The sequence below is a fragment of the Phodopus roborovskii genome, unplaced genomic scaffold (genome assembly GCF_943737965.1).
Source record: "Phodopus roborovskii unplaced genomic scaffold, PHOROB, whole genome shotgun sequence".
Taxonomy (NCBI): Eukaryota; Metazoa; Chordata; class Mammalia; order Rodentia; family Cricetidae; genus Phodopus; species Phodopus roborovskii.
The window spans coordinates 233879-248284 of record NW_026126484.1 but is presented as its reverse complement, the minus strand read 5'-3'; the positions used below and the strand labels follow the sequence as shown (position 1 = coordinate 248284).

General features: G+C 40.6%; 1 pseudogene; it reads right to left on the bottom strand.

The window, feature by feature from the left end:
- Positions 1-2055: 2055 nt before the first annotated feature.
- On the bottom strand, positions 2056-2977 carry LOC127229601 (putative vomeronasal receptor-like protein 4; annotated as a pseudogene).
- Positions 2978-14406: the final 11429 nt, after the last annotated feature.

Genomic DNA, 14406 nt, shown 5'->3' with positions numbered 1-14406 from the left:
TCCACCCAGGCATCTCTACAGATCCCTCTCTATTCTTCATGTTGAACATTTTTTTTCATCATTCAGATAAAAGAGATCTCTCTTCACTCCTTCTCTATGTTCTTATAACACTTCATTTTGAGTCAGATTACACAGAGTAAATGTTCATTGGTTTGGCCCTTTAAGTAAATTGCTAGAAATCGGTCATAACAGAACTGTAAGACTAAGAGAAGCCATAGATGTTAACTACAAACAAGTCACATTTACATGAGAAAGGAGAAAAGGAGCTGGAGGGATGATTAAGAGACCTGCTCCTCTTGCAGAGGATCCTGGTTCCTTACCCAACACCCACATTATAGGACTCATGACAACCTATAACTAGTTCCCTGGGATTAATTGTCCTCTTCTGGTCTGTATAGGTACCTGTAAAAATGTGGCATATACTCTCACAGACACATACATGAAAATAAATCTTTACATTAGAAAAACAAGCTTTTAATAATCTATAGCACAATATAATTCACATCACTTACTTAAATGATTTGTATATAGAGTGCAACCAAGCAAAATATATGTATATAGCACATGGAGCCTGGATGACATCAGGTCTGGGTACTTCTGGACCCTCCATTTCCTCTTGGACCAGAGGCTGTGGAGTTCTCAGATGTCCTTCTGGTTGACAAGGATGTACCCTTTGGCCTTTACCAAGCAGATTTCCAATGCATCCCCAGTTCCCTGGTCTCCTACTCCACAGCTCAGAAGCATGTGTCTGCATCTGTTGGAGCATCAGGGACAAAGGAGCCTGGAATCACAGGCAAAGTAGTTTAGCACAGCCAGATGTACAGTGTCTCCTACCATGAGTGACAAGGAGCCAGAGGTGGAAACTGCAGTGTTAACAAGCTGCTGGTGAGGTATTTACACCACAGCATGGCAGGAAGGCTCCAGCCTGGAGCATGGTCTATAGAACCATGATGGCATCATTGAGAGAGCCTGCTTGCCAGAGATTCTCATGGGATGATCTGAGTTCTAATTAGAGTTCTAGTTAGAGTTGTCCCACATTGTTATCGCTGGTTTCCTGGCCAGTTTAGAACCTGACAAAATCAAACACCAAACAACTGGAGACCAAATCTGCTGGCTTGTGATAACTTCACTTGTCACACTGTCATCTTCACTCTGCTGTACAAACCCACCCCACAAAAGGGACACCTCCTCATCTCCACCTGCACTATCTTGCTCTCATCCTGTGGCTTTGAGGGGGGAAATGGCTGATTTCTGACAGAAGTGTTGCCTCCAGTGTTTTCCCAGTGCAAATGAGAAGTTAAAGTCGCAAGGCAGGGACAGTGGATGAGAAGATGGGAAGAATCCACTTTCCACCTGCTAGAAACCCTGGATTACTCTTAAGTGGCCTTGTCCTAGTTGTCTTAGTTATGGTTTGTATTGCTGTGAAGAGACACCATGACCATGGCAACTCTTATAAAGGAAACATTTAATTGTGGTGGCTTACAGTTTTAGAGGTTTAGTTCATTATCATCATGGTGGGTCACGGTGGTGTGGAGGTGGGCACGGTGCTGGAGAAGGAGACTAGAGTTCTGATTCTTAATCCACAGTCAGTAAAGGAGTGTGTGTCCACACTGGGAATAGCTTGAGCATAGGAGGCCTCAAAGCCTGGCCCCATTTTGATGAACTTCATCCAACAAGGCCACACTTACTCCAAAAAGGCCGCATCTTCTTTTAGTACCACTCCTGATGAGCTTATGGGGGCCAATTATATTCAAACTACCACACTAGTCTTGGTTTTTTGTTTGTTTGTTTTTTGTTTTTTAGGAAGTCACTATAAGCTTACCTGATTTAATGTTTGGATATATTAGAATACTAGGGCAAATGTGGTGTGATGGTAAATGTTTGTAATGACCAGGCAGGTGGATTACAAGGTCAAGGCCTGGGCTAAAAAGTGGCTTCCAGGACAGCTTGTGATACATAGCAAAGCTACATGCTCACCACATACATTCCAAAATATTAAGGCAAATAAATGACAGTTTGTATCTTGTGTTTATGGAGGAATATAATCCTAGCATTTCACAGTGAGAACCAGGGAGATTTAGCAACAGGGACATCTCTGCTCCTCAGAACAAAGGGGCTAAGAACAGCATAACCAAGTACTAGACATGTTTTAATATTTAGTATAATGGAATCATGAGTCACCATGACACCTGTGTAAAAGGAGAAAATGAAGTCTTCCAATAGAAGAAAAGAAAACAGGCCATGAGAAGGAGAACACTCTGTGCAGCTCTGATCTCTGGACTGAAACTACTTACAAACCTGCAGCTGTGAAGGTAGAGGACTTGCTTGTGATGTCTATACAGGTAAAAAGAAATGTATCCACTGCTCCAGCCCATGAGACTCTGAAAGATCAGGTCACGGACAGCCATGAGCGAGAGGAAAAGCCACTTAACTGTGTACCTGGATGGAAGCATATAGCAATACCCAATATACCCTGCAACTCCAGATCTGTTGTTGCCACTGCCTGCGCTTATATAGTACAACAGGTTGGAACTTGCGATAACATTAAAGATCCAAAAGAGCAAGACATAGGTAAGAACTTGCTGTGGTGTCTGTGGCTTGAGTTTGCTCCAAATGGTGGCTCTGGGACTGATGGTGACAGCCTGGACCATGCTGAGGAGACAGGTGGTACAGATGGAGAGGCCCCGTGCCATCCTTGCCAGATAAACCACAGCTTTACAGCCAATATCTCCAAGGAAGTTTCTGAAATAAAACACTGTACCGATATCTCTGATCCCAGTGGTACAAATAATGATCATATTAGAAAGTGCCAAGTGGATGAGGATAAGGTCCACAGGCTTTTTCTCAGTCTCCGAGGCAGAAGTGTATACACGTCTCACAAACATTAGGATATTCCCCACAATTCCAGGTCCAATAAGACAAAGGAAGATTATTGTCTGGATAATGTTATTCCATGTCATCTTCTGACTTCATTAATAGCACTAGGAAAAATCATTTGAGAAACAAGTGTAAGATTTTCTCTCCTTCTTCCAATGAAAAGAATGGTTTCAAGTCTGTAAACAGAGACTGTTCTTTCCTTAATGATGCCCAAACATATCCTTTTTTGTTTGTTTGTTTTCTTTTGTTTGCCTTTGGTTTCTGTTTTTCCAATTCCCATGGAAATTATATAGCTACAATCAGGGCATATATCCTGCTTTCCTTCTCCCTTCTAGTTCGTATGACCATGCTCTTTCCAGACAAAAGCTAACTGCATGGCATCACTTTGTCAGTTTTCTAAGCAACACAGTCCTAATTATTAGCTGACAGTCCTCCTTCCTTTGTCGTCATCACACCCAGTATGACCTCATCCTGATCCTCTTCAATCCCCCAATCAACCATCACTCAAATGACAGTGGAAGTAATAAAACACTTGCAGCTCCTCCAGAAAATTATTCTTGGCCAAAAGGATCAGTTTCTCATGGGAGATTATAATGTATACTCTGTATCTCATATCCCTTTGCCATGAGAGGCACAAAGTTAATATTTTGTAGGAAGACAGGGACAAAAGTCCTGTCCTTTTACATCAAGGTGGGGATCAGTCTGATACAATTTGTGTTCCTAACATTCTATGTAAGTCAAACCTTATCAAAGGTGATTTTTCTCCTCCAACCCACCTTGCTCCTACTGTCTTTTTCTCCTGAGAATTCTTCTAAAAGAAAAATCGTATCTCCCTGCTATTCCATGCAAATGCATAAGTTCTGTATGAATGGTATCTTCTCTTATATTTCTCCTTACGTACTCGTCAAAATATTCCTTTGGGAGCTGGGGATGTGGCACAGTCTGCAAAAGGCTTGCTGTACAAGTATGAGGACCCAAGTTCTGATCCTTAGCAACCGAATAAAAACTGGCAAAAGAAGCAAAGATTTGTAGTCCCTGTGCTGGTGGGAAGGGGTTTGATACAGAAAAAGGCATATCCTTGAAGTTGACTGGCCAGCTAACCTTGCAGAATCAATGAGCTCTATATTCAGGGAGGGCCCAGATTGAAAAATAATGTTGGAGAGATATTGAAGCAGAAAGACAATGCTGATCTCTGACCTGTGCTTGTACACACACTTGTACAAGATTAACAGGGCACACATAAGCCCACCCCCCCAAAAAAGTGCACATAATACACAATGCTTTTGAAGCTGACAACTAAGCTATTTGCCTCACCTCTTACAAAACACTCAGAATACAAGTCAAACTTAATTGTCACTATTTAGCATCCTTTCCTTATTAAAATTACTTCTGAATTTCCTTCACTCCTGACCCCTCAAATGTAACTGTCATTTTTCCTTGCCACAGGACTATGATTGATATACCCTGGGAGTTATTTGTCAAGTCATCATGCTTCATGGCTAGCTACTCTCTATCTTACACATATCATCTCAGAAATTAATCTCCTGTGCTTTCCCTGTGTATCTGCTTCCTTCCTGCCCTGGATAAGGAGCATGCCTCAGAGACACTGCTTTTGTTTGGACAATCTCAGGGATTTAGTATTGCTGCTTATTCATATTCAAAACTAGTTGATGAATAAGTTATTAAATGAGGCTCTTCTTTTTAAAACTGCACACTAAATACAGAAGAAAGCTGGCAGCCCACTTAGAGAGACACTTGAATCTGTATCTTTCTCATGATATCTAATACCTGAATGGCCTAAAGAAGTCAACTTCCTTTGGATGACACATTTGTTACATGATTTTGTTGAATTCTACCAACATAGCGAAAGACATGGATTATTTGTTAAGAAAAGTATAGTGATTTAAATTTACTTCCAATATTTTTGTATTAATTGTTTTGTGATTTGGTGAAATTTTTAGATCACTTCTAGGTTCTTGGAGCCATCAAAAAAAAAGAATTTGTAATAATGAAATAACCATTCCTTTCCTTAACAGTGCTGCATCTGGACTGAAGAGCTCCAAGTCTAATGACTACAAGTGCATAGATGTCTAATCCAGGCTGCTATTTGCATATTTTAGGAAGCTTTCACATACTTCTCGCCTAAAGCATGTAACAGTAAAATAGCCTGTGTGAATCTAATGAAGACAAGGTTTTCTGTAGCAAGTGGTGGGGTAAAGGCTTACAAATAATTCCAAATGCTTAAGAAATGCCACAAATTTAGAAGTATAAAGCTTGGGGTACTGAGAAGGTGCTTCTGTTGATTAAATGCTTAAAATAGAGGCATGAGAACCTGAGTTAGATAACCAGAACCCCACAAAAAAAATTCTGCGGTATCATGCTTTTAATTCAAGTGCTAGGGTTGGAGAGAAAGATCTCGGGGAGTCTCTAGCTGTCCAGTCTAGGAGAAGTAGTGAGCTTCACACACCCGAGGTTGCTCTATGGTACACACACACAGAGAGAGAGGGGGGGGAGAGTTCAGTATGCACAAGAGTATTCTTTACAATCAACCACTGCAGACTCAAATCCAACTCTCAATCTCTGCATGTGTCACATTGATCATCTTATTTAGCTTTCTCACATCCATTGTCCTCACCTGTAACCCGAGGATGCTGTTTTGTCCATGCATGCATACTGTGAGGAGTGAAGTACCAGAAACAGAATCATTTTTCTACAGAAATCATTTTTGCTCTTGTCATGTGTCTTCATGTCCACTTTCCTTGATTCTGTGTAGCTTTACCCTGTGTTATAGTTTGGAAAGTTCAGAAAATGAAATCAGAGTCAGAAGGCAAGAAAGCCCTATCTTCAAAAGAACGGGAGAGATAAGACACACAGATCAAATAAAATCTTTGGTTCTTTGGGGTTGGGTAAAGAATAAGGCTGTGCAAAGAGTCAGTACTTCCTCACATCCAGACTGAAGTGCCACCAGGCCCCTGTGTCCCTGCCTATGTGATGAGCAGCTTTGGCACAGGGCACCACAAACTGCTGCAAACACTCCCTAACAAGGTTCTGGGGGAGAGCTGGAAAACGATAAAACGTCTTCTCCCTGGGTCCTGCCATCTCCTTTTGCACAGTGACAGAGGACCTGAGACCCTCCTTTTCTGCACATTAAGTCACCCTGCCTTACAATTCCCCTTAAGTCAAAGGCAGCCTCAGTCTTGAGTGACACAGCTACACTCACCTGTGCAGTCTGTGCAGGCTCAGGATGGGTGTCAGTGCGCTAGGCAGGCCCTGTTTATCTCTCCCTAGTCCCTGTGTTGGCAGCCACTCTCACTGCTGTCAGGGGTTTGGCCTCACCAGGGGAAAGGGCTCCTCTGCACATCTCCATCCCTGAGGCCAGCCCGCTCCCTGGTCCTCTGTCATTTGCTGATTGAAAACCATTACTATTGTAATTACAGAGTCTTGGGTGATGAGGTGGTAAGTGTGGGTGAGCAGTGTCCTGAGGATGTTGGTTTCTCAGAATTTGTTCCAGTTTCGTTCCCCCCTCCTTTTACACTAAAGCCAGGAAATGATTTGAAAGAAACATTGATGATCCCAAGGGGTCAATTTCTGAATGTTTTCAAAGTATAGTAACACTGACAATAGAAGACTATCAGCCTCTGACTCCTGCATGAGGGTTATTTTATTAATCACTTAATCTATCTCTTGTTAGGTTCTCTTAGTTTAAAATGGCAAGGAATCCAAAGCCTGCATCAGTTTTGTGAAGAAAGCAGTTACAAGGTTTCTTCATTGGTATTCTGTTGCTGTGATGACACTCAGGCAACTTATAATGGAAGGTATTTACCTGGGGACTAGTTTCATAGACTATGTCCATGACCATCATGGCAGGTTATATGATGACATGGAGGCAAGTATGGAGTTGGAGTAGTACCTGAAATCATGACCAGCAAGTAGGGTACAAAGAGAGAGTTTGTGACCCAATTCAGTCGATGACATTCTTCAATGAGAGCCAGCTGTAAGACATTTTCTCATTTAGTGATCAATGTGGGAGGGCTCAGTCCATACTGGATGATGCCATTCATGGGCAGGTGGTCCTGGTTTCTATAAGGAGGTTGGCTGAGAAGTCATGGGAAGGAAGCCAATAAGAAGCTGCCCTGCATGGCCTCTGTATCACCTCCTGTGTCCAGGGGGTCTGGGCCCTGTATGCATTCTGCCATGACTTTCTTCAGTGATGAACAGCCCTGCTGAAGTATAAGCCTAATAAACCCTTTCCTTCCCAACTTGCTTTTTGTCATGTTGTTTTGTAGAATCAATAGGAATCCTAACGAAGACAGATAACACTGAAGTAACACCAAATAATGATTTTTTTTTCTAAATGCCAATGCTAGGAAAGTATAGTAGAAAAGTAACTGGGATTTTCAAGAAAACACTACCTTTATTTCCATTGTTTTTCAGAGTGTTGTATGGAATGTCATCTCCCTGAGATACTATGCTAGCAAATGCTCTGCTGGTTATGATGAATAGCAACAGGGATGTGGGTAAAGATGGCAAAGTAGAAACACCCAGCTGTTGTGCAGATCTCCACAAGGTTGAAAAAAAATATCAGATGCTCTTACTGAACGGAGAAGTGTGTGGTAGGAAAATGCACTGCTGTGGTGTAGTCAAGAGTAGATGAGAGGTCAGGTGGAATTCAGAAAGACTCAGTTTTAGATCTGTAGTAACATAACATGGACTCTAGCATCCTTGCAAGGCTAAATGTCCTGTAAAGAAAGAGTCTTCTCCCTCCTGCAGGTTTCAAGCACGAAGAAAACATTAGAGTCTCCAGATGGTGAGTTATGGCACTGTGCAAAGTATAGTTTAATCCAGGAGATCCTGATCCCCAAGGCAGACACAGAAAAATGGGTTCCCAGCAGTTCTTGGCTGTCCAGTGCACCCTAAAAGAAGCCTTGCAATCACATGTTTTGACAATCCAGAGCAGAAGCTCAGGCTTGCATTTTGTATCTCCAAGTCCCAGTGAATACCCTTGTCCCCTGGTCAAAAATTAAGACATAAAAAACCTGTCTCTCTCTGCAGTCAATCTCTCCATGATAAAAAAAAATGCATCATCAGAAAATCTAGAGGGAGAGAGTAAAGTCTGTATTTTTTTTCTTTCTGCCAAACAAAAGCATATGTATATCTTACAAACACTAGATTTTCCCTAGGATTGATTCCAGGTTCATAAAGAGAATGGAGGGCTATTGTCTTGGTGAAACCAAAATTTTGTAAACAACTCAAAGAATTCAATTTGGAAAAGGACAGTGCATTGGGTTGGGAATACCATTTATTTAATGAAGAAGAAGTAAAACCATCCCTATGGCTGACTGTGACCTACAATGTTTCCATATGAAGCAAGGACATCTTGTTCTGCTCAGGTGTGTGGTTGGGATATGTTCAGAACAAAGAGTGTAAAGTGTTGGATGTTATTTATTATGTCCTCCATTCAACAAAGGACTTACAAAAGAAACTGACTTCTTCCTGTATCAGAAGCAGGTATCTATTCTGATTTGTAGGTTTGGTTTAGAAAGATAAAGAAGGGATCAGGAACATGGGCAACTCTAGACATAGGAAGTTGCTTGTTGTTCATTTTTTTCTCTTTCCACATGTTTTTATATATAGTACAAGGAAAACCTAATTAATCCAGAGGTAACTTTTGAGGCAAACACATGTAGTAATTGAGGAGGGAGAGGGAAAGGTGTCCTTTAGGGACTGGGGTTCTACAGAGGGTTTCCTTTTCCCTCACACAGTGATGAGTTGATGTCCTGAGGACACTTTATGGTGACATGTGCTCTACAAACACTAAAGGTACAAATATGACCTGGGAAGGCTTACTTGCCAGAAGGACCTGGAGCTTGTCTGCCCCTCATCCCCTTGGTGAGTAGACTTCCCAGTTTCTTTAATCATGTGTGCCATGCAACATTTGCTTAAAGATACACATCAGTCTGTCTTTGACTATGCGGAGGAGAGAGGGTGATCCTGGTCACTTAAAACACCTGGGGCAATTCCAGGAGATATGACACCAGGGACGCACAGGTGCTTAGTTCCCTGTGCTCAGGGCCTGCTGTCATGAGAGTTTTGGGGTGAATCTTTGTCTAACGTTCACTCCTTTCTTCAAACACCTAAAAATAAATAGAAACTTTTCAAATTTCTATGGAAAGTGACCATTTTCTCTAACCTCATAGTTCACTTGCCATATGTAGAAGGATGTCAGTTTCGTCCTTTTCATCTTTGGTGAATTTCTACATTTCCTGTGCCAGCAACTTTGTCTGTTCTAGTTTGCCTGCTAACTCCCCAGCCCTGGTACTGTTTAATAAGAAGGTTTTCTTTGTGAATCCATCCTTAAAGTCTGTATCCTGTCACATGACATTGTATTGACTTTGTAAGTCTGTATCCTCATTGCATTCCCAGACTGTGGTGAGGACTATTGAGAAGACTAAAGATGGCATGGTGGCACAATTAATCCCAGTGCTAGGCAGGCAGAGGCAGGTGGACCTGTATGAGGTCAAGACCAGTGTAGGGAGACCCAGGCATCTCATAATAGCAAGAACATCAAGAGATTTAAAAACCTTGCCAGATTTGAGTTGCTGTAACCCAAGATGATCTCACCTGAGTATAACGAATCAAGGAGCAATAACCTTGTTTTAATTTGAGAAAGCTGGGCCTGATAGATTCATTTCCCTGCCCCAGCTGATTTGGAAGCTAATCTGGATGGCACTTTATCCATCTATCAGAATGCAAAGCCACCCTGGTTTTTTTGTTTTGTTTTGTTTTTTGTTTTTTTCTTTTGTTGCTGCTGCTGTTTTTCTTTTGTTATTGTATGAAACAATGGGTACCATTGTAACATTTTCATCCATATGTCATTGTATTTTCTGTATTTGTCCTTACTACTTTTTCTTCTTTTTTCCCCCCTCCCACTGGTCTTCCTTGCAAAGTCTATTTTTAAAACTACTTTACTGGAGTCAAAGGCTCTACTGTAGAGACCCATAGCCAAACATTAGAGCTCAGGGAACATTGCAGAACAGGGGCTGTGGTGGGGTTCTAATCATTATAAAAGCCCCATTTTCCCCTTCATGCGTCCCCAAATACACTTTCCCACTCCTTACCTAACCTTATTCTAGACACAGAGTTCAGCATATTTTGCAGACTTAACTAAATATCTAGCCAGACCCATCCTTCTCTTGGAGCACTGATATTTGCAGTCACAAAGTTAAAAAGTAAAAGACATAGATACATTGCTTTAAGACAACAATATTCAAACCCAGACAATTCTTTCATGTCTGTAAGATATGGTTTTATACAGTTCTTTTACAAGAGGGTCCCATGTCTCAATCTCTCTGTAAAAGGCAGTCTTAGATAAGGCACTCTTTTCCCATCCCACTATACCATACTTCTTCTGATACAATCTCATATGTGTGGTAAAGATGGATCTGTCCATCCCACATTTTGCACTGCGTTTTTCCTCTTTGAGGGTACCTGTTCCTAATGTTTATTCTGTATGATTGGTGCCCAGGGAACTTACTCTCAAGAGTTGGCACTATGTGTGTTCCTGAGGCTTTTCCCCTATTCTTTGCAAGAATTCCCTATTCTCCTTTCCAGGGCGGCCCTCCCTGTGAACACTCAGTCATACCAGGGACTTGCCAACCACTTATTTGTAAAATATTTATTTTATTTTTTTAAAGTCTCTGTGTGTGCTTTGCCCACCAGTAAGTGCCCTGCTTTCATGACTTGGGCCTGTAGAGACAAAAAGAGGGCACCAGATCCTTTATTTTTTTTTAACAAAGCTTTATAGGGTCCCTAACTTATACACATCTTTGTTTTATAACGCCATGCGTGATTAATTTTCTGATCTGCATGATAAACTTCAACATATCTAGAACAGCTTCAGGCTCCCTTAAAGGTCCCAAAGCCACTCACTGGACACCCTCCATGGCAGCATCCCAGGGTTCCTACATGGCACCCTCCCTGGGGGCAGCCTCTCCTATTGATGTGATTTTTTTTTTCAAAAGACTTGATCACAGTAGCTAAAACTAGAACACATTTTTGCTGCTTCTTACAGAAAGTGTTGGGTTGGTTTGCTTGTGTATTGACTGAATTGTATATTCAAGGTGACACTTTGTTGCACTTGCTATGTGACAACATGACATCAGGACCAGCAATGTTTTCAGGTGGGCTTTGTAGCTGTTTTATCCCTGCCTTTCCCCAACACCGGTAACAGGAGAGTGGCAAGGCTGTGCCTGGTGCAGCTGTTTTCCTTTCAGGCTGGGATAGGATCTTACTCCATGTCCTGAGTTGTTTCCCCTGCGCTCTGTGTGTGTGTGTGTGTGTGTGTGTGTGTGTGTGTGTGTGTGTGTGTGTGTGTGTATCTCCAGTGCTTCAGTTTGTACATCAAGGCTTTTAACACATTTTTTCTTTCTTTATTCTTGGTGAAGTATAAGAAGTATGAATCTGGTTTCTGTCTTCTATATGAGGCTACATTTTCCTCAGTGTGTACTGGCTGAGGCTGCATTGGTTTATATTTATATTCTCTGCTTTATTCCCTTGATCTGCATCTGGTTTTTGTGTCAATAGCTTGTTTTTGTTGCTAGTATCATTTAAAGTTAGGTAATTAGATACTTCAATCTTGGCTCATTGATGCTCACCATTGCTGTGCCTGTGAGTTGTTTTTTTTTTTTTTTTTCTCCATATGAATTTTAGGATATTTTTAGCTTTGCAAGTAATGTTATGAATCATAAAGCAGCCTCATAAACTCACAAGATTCTGGCCCCAGTTTCTTGAGTGCTAGAAGTACAAGTGTTCCTCCCACACCTGGCTATGTCTTTGATACTTTGATGGGGGCTTCATTAGATAGAGAGAGTGACTATTGCAGTGACATCGACCCTGATGCACCATAAACTTTGGGAAATTTTCCTATCTTCTTAGGTTTCATAGTAGAGGTCTTCTGCCTTCTTGATTGGGGTGACTTGGGTTTATTATCTGGATCTAAGGTTTCCATGGCTTACTGCTGTCTCTAGAACCAGAAGAAATGATTTGTTGAAAGGAATGCATTCATACAATACTGGCCCTGTAGGAAACAGAGAAGACTTTCTCATAGCTCCACCTTTTTGTCCTCAAGGGCTATGAAAGACTTTTACTTATTTATTAATTAACTTATTTTGAAAAATAATTTTAAAGCTTTTATTCACCATATATAGTTTTCTGCCTGAATGTACACCTGCACTCCAGAAGAGGGCACCAGATCTCATTATAGATAGTTGTGAGCCATCATGTGGTTTCTGGGAATTGAACTCAGGACCTCTGGAAGAGGATCCAATGCTCTAAAAGTCTGAGCAGTTTCTCCAAACCAATGAAGGAGTTTTAGATGATGTAAAATTGCTACAGTAAGACACTGAGCAGGAAAAAAAAACCCTGCACCCATGTGTATGTTTTTCTTTCTAGAATTCAATTTCCTCTTCTTCAAAAGTGGATGAGGATGGGTCATGTCTTTACTCCCAGCACTCTGAAGCTGAGAGAGGATTGCTCTGAGCTGAAGGCCAATCTGAGTGACTAAGATCCTGTTGTAAGAAACAAAAACAAAACAAGAAGATCAAGACCTCAGATAGGAACTTAACTGTTAAACCTGAAGTTAACTTGTAAGCCCCACCTGCCCAAAGACCAGGTAACATCCTGGAATTCTGGGAGTTGTAGTTCCTGGAAAATAACAACAAAACCTCATGGGAATATACAGTGGCCTATGGATTTTGCTCATAGAAGTCCCACCAACACATGTCTCCAAATCACACAGCTGAGAAGTTTCCAGGTGGTGTTCTTGACCAAATTCCATCTTGGTTGATACTTAAAATTTTAGTAAAAGCTTTCTTAAATTCAATCAAAATGGTGGAACTATTTTTTTCTGGGGAATTTCAGAATTAACACTTAATGGCATTTTGCATTTTCCTTTTAGGCAAACACACTAATAATCTCCAACTTAATTCACTGGGGATGAAGAGAGAAGACATTTTATATAAACCATGCTTTAGAATTTAGAATAGTGAAAAGGAAGAAGAAATAAAAAAAAAATGGGGAGAGGGTTAGGGGAAAGATTCAGAGGAAAAGCAAATATAACAGCTTACCATGGTCTATTATACATTTGGTGTTTTTTTGGTGTTTCTGTTTGGTTTATTTTATGTAAATATTGTGATTTTTATTGTTGGTTTCTATATGCTGATTATATATTCTGTGGCTTTCTGAAATAATTAATCACATCTTCAAGAGTATTCCAGTATAGCCTTTGTGGTCTTTTAAGTATAGGTTGTTGCCATCTGTAAATAAAAACATCTGTATTTCTTCTTTGTTTCCCTTCTGTGTCTTTCTCTTGCCATGTTATCTGGCTAAGAAGTCAAGCACTAGAAAGGAAAAGGTCAAGGTAAGGCACTAAAAGTAGCTATGAGGAGAATACAAGGTATGTTTGTGTGAAAACACCACAGTAGCTCCTATTGTTTGGTACAGTTTATGAATGTGGAAAGCAACAAATTCATCCTTAATACCTTTGCTGATTCTGCTGTAACTAGTGTATCTTATCTAGTAGGGCACACATTTTGACTCAATATTAAGGAACTATGGAAGACCAGTGGATATTTCTAAGTAGTAAAATTATTACCACTGGATCTAGCTATGTGGTTTATTTCTGAGACAGACTCTTACTAGCATTAAGAGAAAATAAAATTTATATGTGCCAATGGAGATGTTTATTTATAATTTGGGCTAAAACTGGGGAGAGTCACTTTCAGTCTGTCTTCAGATTGCCCCATAGTGGTCCTAAACTTAAAGAAATTATGGAACAAACGTTAGGTAATACATAGACATTTGTAGCTATGGTTCTCAGTTTCCAGAGCTAATACCAGGGTCCAGGGCTTTGGGGGTTGACCACATCCACTCCCAGTATGATAGTTCTAGTAAAAACCTAGCCTGGGAAAGGTAATTTTAAAATCTTAATGTATATGGCTCATTATATAATCATAGAAGCAGTTTTGGTTTTCAATATGTATCTCGAAATGCTAGGGCCTAAGCAGCTAATATATGGTAAGAGGGAAGAAATAGGAAATGCTACACTCATCAACTGAAAGACATAATAGAATCCTGAGTAAGTAGGTTCTGTAGAAACAAAAATGTGATTAAATTTGAGAGGTGTTCAATATGTTAAAACAACAGGACTTCACAGATGTTTTATATGCCATGAGGCACAGGCAGACAGGTTAGCATGATTTACAGAACTGGATTTCAGGAATGTGATAGAATGAAATATAAAATGCTTGGAGATATTCTGGTTGGGGCCATTGGTGCTATTTCAGCCATGCTTAGACAGAACATAGGTGAGACATATCAATATTTGGACAAGTAGATAAGATTTTATACTATAAGTTAAATATATAACTTGGCAATTGAGATTTTTGAAAACAAGTCTTCAAAGAAGTTCTGTGTCAATAAATCTGAACAATAATGTATATCATTCCCTTATCCTCCAGGAAAGTGGGGAGA